The sequence below is a fragment of the Mya arenaria genome, chromosome 11, assembly GCF_026914265.1.
Source record: "Mya arenaria isolate MELC-2E11 chromosome 11, ASM2691426v1".
Lineage (NCBI taxonomy): Eukaryota > Metazoa > Mollusca > Bivalvia > Myida > Myidae > Mya > Mya arenaria.
The window spans coordinates 43,186,424-43,198,126 of NC_069132.1; positions in this window are offsets into that span (position 1 = coordinate 43,186,424).

Here is an 11,703-nt window from a genome sequence, read left to right on the forward strand (position 1 = left end):
AGGAAGAGTTTATTGATACCTTTCAATGGATTGCATTTGGGGTCCCTAGGTTCAAGGTCACTGTTACTAAAAATAGAAAAACAGACACAGGCTGAAGTTCTTCTGTCAATCATTAAAAACCTGGTTTCGTCGCATTGCGGCGTTTCTTGTTTTCTTATAAATTTGTGAACTGAATATCTGATGTAAATATGCAACTGAAGTTTCTTTTCTTCAAGTAAGGGTTATTCTCATTTAAACAACAATTAATGTTACCCATCCCAGAAAGGCAAAATAAAGAAATTCTTTGGATTTCTGCTAATATTTTGTTTGAAAAAAATATCTTAAGGGTTAAGTGACTTTAAAGGCGAGTTCGTAATTGTAAAGGGACACAATATCACCTGATGCATAAAAACATCTTTTGATTTGAGTGCATTATCATTTATTTGACTTTATGATAAAAACAAAAAAGACTATGATTTGTGTACCGATAAAAACAAATCTTTTATAAAAACAAAATTAATAAATAGCTTCATGGCTACAAATTCCCCAGTTAAAAAAGCACTTATATCTTTTTTCTCCCACCTCAGATAAGTAGATCCAATAATTTAACCATGCTAGAAATTCTTATCTTGCCCACGGGCGAAGATAAAATGCCCGTATGGAACTCCTTTTTAATGGTCGCCACATTGTAATTACCTCCCTTGTTGAAGACTGTCGTCTGTAGCATCATGGAAACCTTGTCTTGTGGCAATATTTAAAACGCTAATTAATTATTTCTTGCTTCAAATGTCACCATAAAACCGTTTTCACGCACCTTTCAAGAAATAATGCTTCAGTCTTCTCAGAACTATTTAAAGACCGATTTGACTATTAATATAATCTGAATCACTGCACGCATATCCATGACAACCACGAATTATCGCATATCCATACGCAATTATTTTCACTAAGCATAAAAAGAGTTCCAGCAAAAAAAAATACATTTTCACTTAATTTTGTTTAACTGAGGTGGGAGAAAAAGCATCTACCATAGCCGCTCGTGTAAGATAGGTTCATCCCGACCCTCGCGCAGGGTGTTTTCAAAACACCCTACGCTCGGGTCGGAGTGAACCTATCTTACACTCTCGGCCATGAAAGATACTTATAATCTTTTCACTAAACATTTTTTTTTCTATTTTGGTATCAACCTTTACTGTGCCCCTGTAAAAAAATAATCCTTTATAACGTTCGTGAACACTGAATTTTGTCGTTGTCTCCCTTTAACTACACACTAAGTTTTTTTAGCTCGTCTATTGTGAAGCCCTTGCAAGAATGATTAACCTAGGCTATAACTAAAAAAACTTTCCAAATATTCAAATGAAACTTGATATCCACGTTGCCAGATACAATATGCACATTTACAGCAAGGCCCATAACTCGAATTATTGAGTTATTGCCGAAATATTCACCTTGTTTAACTGAAGAAAAAAAAAGATGAGCGTTGGTGTTTTCTCCGAAGCGCTCTTGTTTTGATGCATATCTATACATTGTCAACGCTAATTAGAAAAAAGATTACTTTAAATTATATATACAGTATATATAAGTTTTCATATCTATTATTTGTGCCGCGTACAATGTATATGGAATTGTCTAAACAACACAATCTAAACTCTTTCAACATTGAGATATTTATTTTGTACTCATTCATGGTGTCCATTTTTGTCCTCATACATTTTGTACATTTCCGGGACTATTTTACCATGAGCCAATCGGAACACCTCGGCCATTATCCAACGGAACTGACCGAAGCTTGCCGGAGATGTTACGATTGAACATTAGCGAGTGTATTATTAACCTGAATGCATGCATTTCTTATGATTCAAGAAGTATAGATCTAATTAATTGTGCTTTTTTTCGTCATATATTTCTTTTGATTTAAGAAGCAGGCCTTAATCATGCTTTTCTTCATAATATATTCTTTTCCATATTAGCTAATGATGACTCGCCGCAGCGTGCGGCATTTTTTTTATGAATGATTAGCATAAACTAGCATTGATATACAACAGAAACCCAGTTTAGCTTGATAAATTAATCAATTTGGTTTGACAAGAATAGTCTAGCCTTACTTTTTTTGGTTTTACATCGTGTAACCTCATGGTTAATCAAATGTGACCAAAACAATGATGACTTGAATATAATTGATTGTCATTTTATTTTATGTTAAAAAATTAGCCCGCTATTGTTAAAGTGATACTCATAATTAAAATCAATACATACACATGTATAACAAACATAAATTTTGAGTAAAAAACTTTTAATTACTTACTAAATAATGCTTTTATGAAAAATATTATTTACTGATAACAAGATTGTAACAATGTATTTAATAGCTGAAAACGCAGAAATATTAAATGACTGGTGGGTCGTAAAAGATTTACAGTGATCAACTATCGTCTCATAAGGTAGAAATACTGTGTTTTCTGCACCTTTCTTTCAAATTAAACACGGTATCTTTCATATGAAATATGGTTTTTCGACATGTATTCATCCTTTTCGGTAAATTAAAACAATTGTATTAATTGTGGTACTGCTTATTTGGAAGTTGGAGTGCACCTTAAACCAAACGCAATTGGGACAGTGATCAATCTTAGGTTTGATATGTTCTTTTATTGTATTACAAACTCGAGGGTTGAAAGTGAAAGGGTTCCATCTTCTTTATTTAACGTCATTTGGAACCTTTCCGCATTCATCCCTCGATGTCTGTTACTGCAGCTTACCGGCAAGTTTATATTTGTTTAAAAGTAAAGCAACGTTAAATCAACGTCAATAAAACGTTAATATAACGGAAAATAACGTCTAACGCTGAAAACTAAACGTTTAATTAGACGTCGCCACTCGGAAGGATATGTCACTTAAATACAAGGAAATGTAGATTTTTACACAAGAAAAGACTTGACTTAGTTAAGGCAGAGAAAGCATGGCTTTGAACAAGGTTCGTTCAAGTATGACATACTTTTATGAAGTTAATTTTCTTTCATCTGCAATATAAACCTAATTTACATCTTGTCTCGAGGTGTCGTCTACAAGCAATGGTTGGTCGATGGAACATGTTACGTCGCTGTAAATGTTCATGAGTCGGTTTTACTTTAAGATGCGTGATTTATTTGATTAACTGCTTCTAAGTTGTCATGACGTAGTGAAAAATTCTAAGGACATAAATCATTGCTAATGCGAGGATTTTTAAGCGATATGAACTTTGAAAATTGACATTTCATCCCACCACGCCAAAACTAAAAGACAGGACTGCGGATAATAAAGACAACATTAAATAAAATGTTCGGGCTATTTTGATTTCCTTGATGAAATCGTGTTTGACAAGTTACATGATATCGTGTCTGTATTTAAAAAGGTCACTGGATTAAACCATTTCCGAATTAAATTTCCTTGACAGGTATGAGTTCTGGAAAAGTGTGTACTCCACCCAATTAAGGTCGCAAAAGACGAAAAAATTTCGTCTGCTCTTTCATTTGCAGATTTGTCGTGAAGGTAAAGAGGGAGGGGGACTTATTAATTGTCACGAATCATGTTTTTCTCGAGTTCAGAAGCGGTGAAAATACGTCTAGAATACACCATTCGAAAGTCCTCTGACATTTTCCATAAAAAATACGGTGGAAAATGGCCGAGGAGTTCCGAATGGGAATGCACGGAACTGCAACATTACAGCCTCTCCCTCTTTCCGATCAAATTTAAGATTTATTCCGTCTAGAATATCGACCCGGGGGTGGGGAGAGAGGGCTGTCGTTCTTCCCTGGGTACCCCTGTAATTCAATCATTGAGTATGTATTATCGAATGGTATCTGGTTAATCATCGTTTGTTACGCATACAATTCAGTTAATTTTTATGTTTATGATATCCTATTACACAATACATATTTGTGCTCAAACTATATTTTTCCCTTTGTAATACTAGTAGGGCTGAATATGTTGATGTGATATGCAAACTGCAGATCCGGGATAATCTGCATATGGTTGGTTGTCATCGTAATATCATCAGGGCTTGGTCAACCGTTCGATAAATGGATACGGACACAATGATGACGTCATGTCCCACACGGGTTATTAAACAGTACCTTTTGTTTTCCCTTGACGTGCATTTTTATACGTACTGTCGAAACCCGTTGACTCGATATCGCTTGGCTCAATATCCTCGTTGGCTCGAACTTGATAATGGACCGATTGTTGCCTTCTTTAATCTATGTAAGCATTCCCGCTTGACTCGATATTTGTGAGGCTCGAGGTATTTTGCCCGGTCCCTAGAAAATCGAGCCAACGGGTTTTCGGGATTTGTACTCGGTTTGTAATGGATACGCTGCATCAATTTTTAATGCATTATCATGTTCAACTCATTTAACTCTGATGATAATAACAAAAAAAACATAATCTAGGTACAGATAATTTAAATATAAGCCTTATAAATGGGGTATTTGAATTAATAGCAACGTGGCCACAATTTTTCCACTGAAAAAAAACGCAAAAATATCGCTAATATTGTTTTATCTGTACCAAAATCATATGCGTTTCTTTTCAATCATAAAAGTAAAATAAGTTAAAAACGGAAATGCATTTAAATTATATTTTCCATCAACCTATAAATATGCGCCTTTAAGTCCGATTTATACCATATTTTACTACAGGTGACAATATCTTGACAATTTCTTGACAATGCGCTTATGCTTACCAGTGTTCACCGGTTATTTGTAGTAAATAAGATCTTTAATGGGGCGAAACGTCGGCGTCAAATTACTTATATACATTTAATAGTAAGTACCAATGTCGCCATCCCTGTCGGTACTTCACATGTTACTTCAAAGGTTGACAAACCTGTCTATGTAACTAAAGTAGAGAAAACGAGAATGGTGAGTAAGCTTGTTTTCCAACTGTTTTCATCTTTTACATGTTACAGGACACTGGCTTGGAAACTGGCGCTATGTCGTGTCGGTGAACCGGCGCTATTGTGACCGACAGTCCGTTTTGCATCGGTGGACAAGGGAGTGCGTCTTTTGGACTCCAAGTAATGATTAAAGATTGTTAAAATGTACTTAAAACAATAAATGGTTTGATGCGACACAGTAGTTAAACCATTTACTAAGTGTAAGTACATACTAACAATTTTAAAGTTGTAAGTGGTCTACATTATAGTGTGTAAACTACCAACACAATGACCCAGCAATCGTTTATATTTACCGCTTCACCTGATTAAAGTCAATAACGGATGACTGCTGATTTACTATAATAAATGTTTCGGAAATCTTGAGAAATACTTCCTTCTTATTTGACAAAATATTATGTTGACCACCAAATTAAACTTTGAATGGAGTTCGCAAACTCATTATTTGCAAAAACGTTGACACCTATTTTCACTTGACAGGAAAACATTTTTTTTCATCTGGAAATGAACTGTTTGGGGTGTTTGTCCATCCGACCAGAACTTGGTAGGAGGTCTGTGTGAATTTAGATGCTATGACCATAACATCAGTACAAATGTATATTTATATCTAGTTGTTTTGTTCGTGAATACCATTCCGCACATATGGTCAACGGAAAATGAGATTTCTATCATGACAAAGATGCCCGCTGTGACTGTTTACTAAACTGTCCAGTTTTACCCCAAAAATAACTTGTTGTGACCACTGTATTTAATGAGGTAAACCATACTGTATGAAATTCGTATTTACGTCAGAAAAAAAAGTATTTTCGTAGTTGTACTTAATTACATGGAACTTATAGTACTATGTGGTATATGCTTTAATGTGATTGAAGGGAGATTCATCTATGAGCTAAAAACGGTTGTTCACTGCTTCAAAGTGAAATAACTATTTGATTTTTTTTACGGTTTTTTTCAAATTTTAACCCGCTATCAGCCCACAACCAAAACGTCTGTGCGCACAGGGTTGGAATACAGTTTCAACGCCGTCAATTTCGAAATGGCTTTACGTTTGTTTACAATTTGGTGCGTTTTTCTGAGAAGAAATATACTTTAATTAGGCCCTCTTAGGCTTATAATAAAAAAGAAGAAAAACAATGTTGGAATCGGTGTAAAGATTCAACATAATTCACTTGTGAAGTATAGGTTTTTGTGCTCACTCGTCGAAATATAGTTCGATCTTTAACTGAAACAATTTTCTCCCACCCCAGATAAGTGAATTCAAATATTTGGCCATGCTGAAAATCCTTATCTTGCCAACTGGCAAAGATAATAAAGTACCCGTATGCATAAAAAATAAAATTAAAATACATTGTTACTATAATTTTTCAACTGCTGGGTCAGAGAAACCAACTGTCATGGCTGCTGGTGTAATGTAAGTTCATCCCAACCATCGCACAGGGTGTTCTGCGAAAACTCGGTAGACCTCGTTTCTTTATTTTTAAATCTAGTTTGTTTACTTGTACGAAGAATATAATATGCACAAATGGTTTTGCGAAAATGGTTTGAAAATTTGAACTGTATGGAGAATTGCATGGTGTGTTTGCAATAACAAACAAGTTATCAGATTTTAGAAATTGGCCATGTTTTTGCGTGCCTGCGTCAATATTGCAAGCGTCACCATGATTTTCCAAAAACAAGAGTCATTTAAATAGTAATTTATTAGATTCATGATTTTATGTGTTCGTTTATTTTCTTTTAATGTTACTTTCGAAGGTGTTATTCGAGACTTTCCCTTAAAAGGACTCGCTCATGATTTTTGGATCAAAAATAAGATTTCTCACTAATGCATATGAAAACACTTATTTTATCATTATTTTACGCAATGCTATCGAAATTGCAGAAAATACAATTACAGTATAAAAGAAAGGTATTTTGGTTTTAGTGGGATGCGAACCGACGCCGCAGAAGTCAAGAAAAAAATAGAAACCGACGCCTTGACCACTAAGGCAACCTGGACTAATAATAACAAATAATGGACATGTTGACATTTTAACAATACATTGATAACATCACGTGATGCTGTCAATCAACCAATCACGCAAATATAAAGTCATATTTAAGTGACCATTAGCGTTATTAAAGCTGATGAAAATTGTGTTCTTCAAAGACGATATTTGATCAAATATTAACATTTGCTGAAGGGTTCCAGCTTGTGGTATCTTAGTTTAAACACTCCTATTGAATTGCCACATTCTATTTCGTCATAAAAGGGTGTATTTTACAAAACATAAGCGAGATCCTTTAATGTTTACCTATAATAAATCAATTAGGCCTAAAAAAATACATTTGGTTCGGGTTACCCGACCCTACCTACGGAATAGGCGCCGACCCTAACGTTTTTATAGTCAGTTTGAAAAAAAAATGTAAAACTAAAAAAAAAAAAAAAAAAAAAAAAAAAATATCTTTTTTTTTTTTTTGGCTTTTTAATATGTAGTTTAAAACCTGAATTGCTTATATAGAAGATAACTTGAACACCATTCTCCAATGATGAAAATGACATTCTTATATAAAGCCTTATAAAAAAAAAAAAAAAAAAAAAAGCCTACCTACCCTACCTATTTTTGAAAAGGATGTAACCCTAACCAAACATTTTTTTTTTAGGCCTTATTAAGTGATAGTCTAGTTCAGATGTTGAACTTATACTCAGAATGATATTTGATACGTATTCCTTTTCTACTGACTCATTCGCTATCTATATTTTGTGCAAGCATTTGTTACTGTTACATTTGATTTCCGTCGAAGGCATCCAAATCTACACCTATTTCTCAATATAAGCATAACTATGTATGTATATGTTTATTAAAGTTCCAAAACTACAATAAATAATGTTAATTGAAGTTTCAATATTCACATAAATAATTCAATTTTGTTCATTTTTATTATTTTCCTAATGCATGTGATAATTGTTTTGAAAAATATATAAATATTAATATTTTGTTTATATTAACATTTTTAAATTTTAAGTTCCAAAACTAATGTTCATAATGTTAATTAAAGTTTCAATATAACATAAGTATAGATCATTATTATTATTTTCCTACTGCATGTCAAAAATGGTTGGGAAAATGTATAAGCAAAGCTGTATTTTTTGTAAAGACTGTGTGTTCTTAATTTGAGATAAGTTGGTCTATATCTGGGTACGATCTCAAGGTCACACTATTTATATTTTCTAATAGCTCGCTTCTTTTTCACCCCTGGGGTTACGCAAGCTCTCCCCAACTAAAGATAAAATATATTATTATCAATTAATGTTTTTTTATTAAGTACCTTTCAAAAGAACTTTTAACCATGTAATAGGCGGTTAAGAGTCTTCACCTGGGTTTAACCCCGTTTTGTATCATTAAGTAAGTTGTTTACTAGAAAGGTGTCGAATTATTAGTTAAAAGTTTTGTTCAAGCAAAGTTCATTGTGGGATTCCCCGGTCAGGGTTTTACTATACTTTTTACGACTGCTCATAATTCAATCTGAAAATAATGAAAAACCCATTAACAAATATCATTTACATTTTATATAAGTTTTGAATAATAATTTTGGTGTTGAACTTTTATATCCATCATTACCAAGGTCTGTAACCTGAACCGTTTCTGGACAGTTGCTTTGGAATATTCGTAACAAATCGGCCAACTTCGGCAAATCTTAGAAGCCATCGGATAATAAACATGAACATGTTCCGATTAGGTGAACGACGCGTCTAAAATGATATTTAACTATAAAAGACTATACTATTTTCTGCTTCTACACGTGTGAACGATTTAAGATTTCTTTGTATTTTAATGATGCAATCCTTGGCCAAAATTTCAACTTGACGGAATTTCTTAGAACGGTTCAACGCTGAAATTTTGACCAAGGATAACATCATTAAAAAAAGATAATCTAAAATATTTCACACGTGTAGTTAATAGGCTAAGAAATATTTTCATATCTTTTCTGTCAAAAAGGTTATTTAGAAATTAACGTCACTTAATGATTGCTTACATGGGTTGAGACCCCTGGTGACCCATGTAAGAACCCCTTTAAGTCACGTGACTCCTCATCCTGTATACAGTTTATTAAAACAAGATTATGCGCTTTGCGTCCCCAACAAATATAAGACCAATAAGACCATACATTTTTAATTATAATAATTATAAAATCGACCTAATTATTTCTTATTTAGGAAATAGAAATCAATACCATTTATATCAAATGATTACGTACACATGATGACTTCCTTGCTTTGTATATGTTTTTATTACTTACTGTTTGAATAAACAAAAAATTCCATGGGAAAAAAAAGATAAACATAATTGCGAAACCGGATGTTTTGTCCCAAATATTAGCAAGCAAACCCATGCGTACTCAATATTCTTTTACTACAAACCACTGACACAATCTCCTTAGTGTTTAGCCTTGACCAAATTGGGACAGGAATTATACATAGTAAATGGTGTAACAATTTCGGTACATCAGTATGGGAAAAGTAGATCTAATATCATAATAGAATTCAAATTATCTATAGAAAATGGATGACCTACTCAGGGCATAAAAGGAATACAAGCACTGGTTTGGAAATTACGATCAGGTGTGAAAATTATGCTAGTCGAACGCCTATAATCAAAAAGGATAATTTTCCACCAAATTAAAACTTCAACAAGCAGCAGGGGGCTGAAAAAAAAAACACATATTGACACGCGATGAATTGTATAAATTTAGAGTAAATTACTGATTTTATCATTGTAATTCCCTAATCTTAACATACATTTGGTCATGATTAAATAAGGAAGTTTGTGCTGAAAGCCTTATTTTGACGTAATTGGTCAAATTAAGTGAAATTCCGCATAGTTCATCCAAAATGTTACGATATGTCAATCATAAGAGCTATTTTACTGACTTTTTTATTCCGCTCAGAACAATACCTCGTTGTTATGGTCGAAGTGTCGGCACTTTTCGCTTCGTCACAATTTTGAGTCAGATCACAATTTTGTTTTCGTGAGACAAGGTCATAAATTTGTCAAGTAAATACAAACTTTCTTTCGACGGTGACTGTTTTTTGTTTAAATGAGTATTTGAAACATACCTCAGATTTTTCAGTGACTTGGGTCCGATCCCGAATTAATCATTGCAAATTGTCTATTATTTCACTTAAATTTCTTTTGCAAACGTTTTTCACGTGGTTCTTAAATCTGTTGAACAACATACAGCACTGATTATATATTTGTTTTTCATGTTACGCACTTGTCCATCATTATAACAAAGACTAAGCACTATCGCAATCTCATTTTGCACCGAAGAGACGGCTATTTATACCATCTTAAAGTGACACTCTTATTCAAAATCATTACATACACATGTATAACAAACATAAAATTTGAGTGATAAACCTTTAACTTACTTACTAAATAATGCATTTATGAAAAATATTAATTACTGATAACAAGATTGTAACCATGTATTTAACAGCTAAAACGCAAAAATATTAAATGCTTGGTGGGTGCTAAAATATTTACTGTGATCTATTCTAGTCTCATAAGGTAGAAATACCGCGTCTTCTGCACCTTTCTTTTTCAAAATAGACACAGTATCCTTCATAAAAACCGTTGTTTTTGACATGTATTAATCTTTTTTGGTATATTAAAACATTTGTATTAATTGTGGAAAATCTGATTTGGGAGTAAGAGTGCATCTTTAACCTTGGTTTTAGTGTCTATGGTTCGTGTATAATGTATATAGTTGTGCTTTATAATTATTATTTTTCATATTGTTAACCAAAATACAACAACAAAAACCCCAAAAGACCCGATTATTGTTTACACTATTTGTCAAGCAAATGCAAACTTTCTTTCGACAGTGACTTCTTCGTGTAAGTGTGTATATAAAACATACTTCAAAATTTTCAGTGACGTAGCCAAGTCCGATCCCGAATAAATCTTTAGAAATACTTAATGACAAACCTTTCATTTCCTCGCTTAAATTTCTTTGGCAAACACTTTTGCATGATTTTTAAATCTGTTGAACAACATACGGCATTGACTTTATATTTGTTTTTCGTTCTTGTATTTGCATATAAACTTAGCAAAATATGCTGGTACATCAGTTAAACAAAGCACGACCGCATTTGCCATTTACCACCAAGGAGGCAGTCATTTGTACCGCCCCAACAGTAGTTTAAGGGTCCGAGGGTCCGAGTAAGGTGTTTTTCGTTGTTGTTGTTTTTATTTATATATATATTTATTTGTCTTTCTTTTATCATGATTTTTTATATTGGAAACCAAAAACATCGATCATATTTCATACTATTACAGATTTGTCAGGTAAATACAAACCATCAAATATTTTCTTATATTTTAAAATTTTCAGTGACGTAGCCGGGTACGATAAGTGGAAACTGTCCATAATTTCTCCAAACACTTTCTAATGATTCATAAATCTGTTACACAACATACAGTCATGACTTTATCATGAGTTGTTTTTCATTCATATGTTTGCAAATAAACTTAGCAATATGTGCTCGTCCATCAGTAAAACACGAAGCACGATTGCAATGCCATTTTGCTACGAAGAGAGAGGGTCAGTTATATCGCCTTAACCTTGGTTACATGGCCCTCTTTCAATAAAGAGCACAGGCACTGGATCCGTAAAATTCCAGGTGAAACCCCATCTTTGGCGTAAACTCCGTTTAAATAATAATAATTAATACTGTAATAATAATAATTAATACTGTAATGCACCAGTCAATTGTAACCACGACCCCCAGGTCCGGGGGGATAGCCGGGGAAATG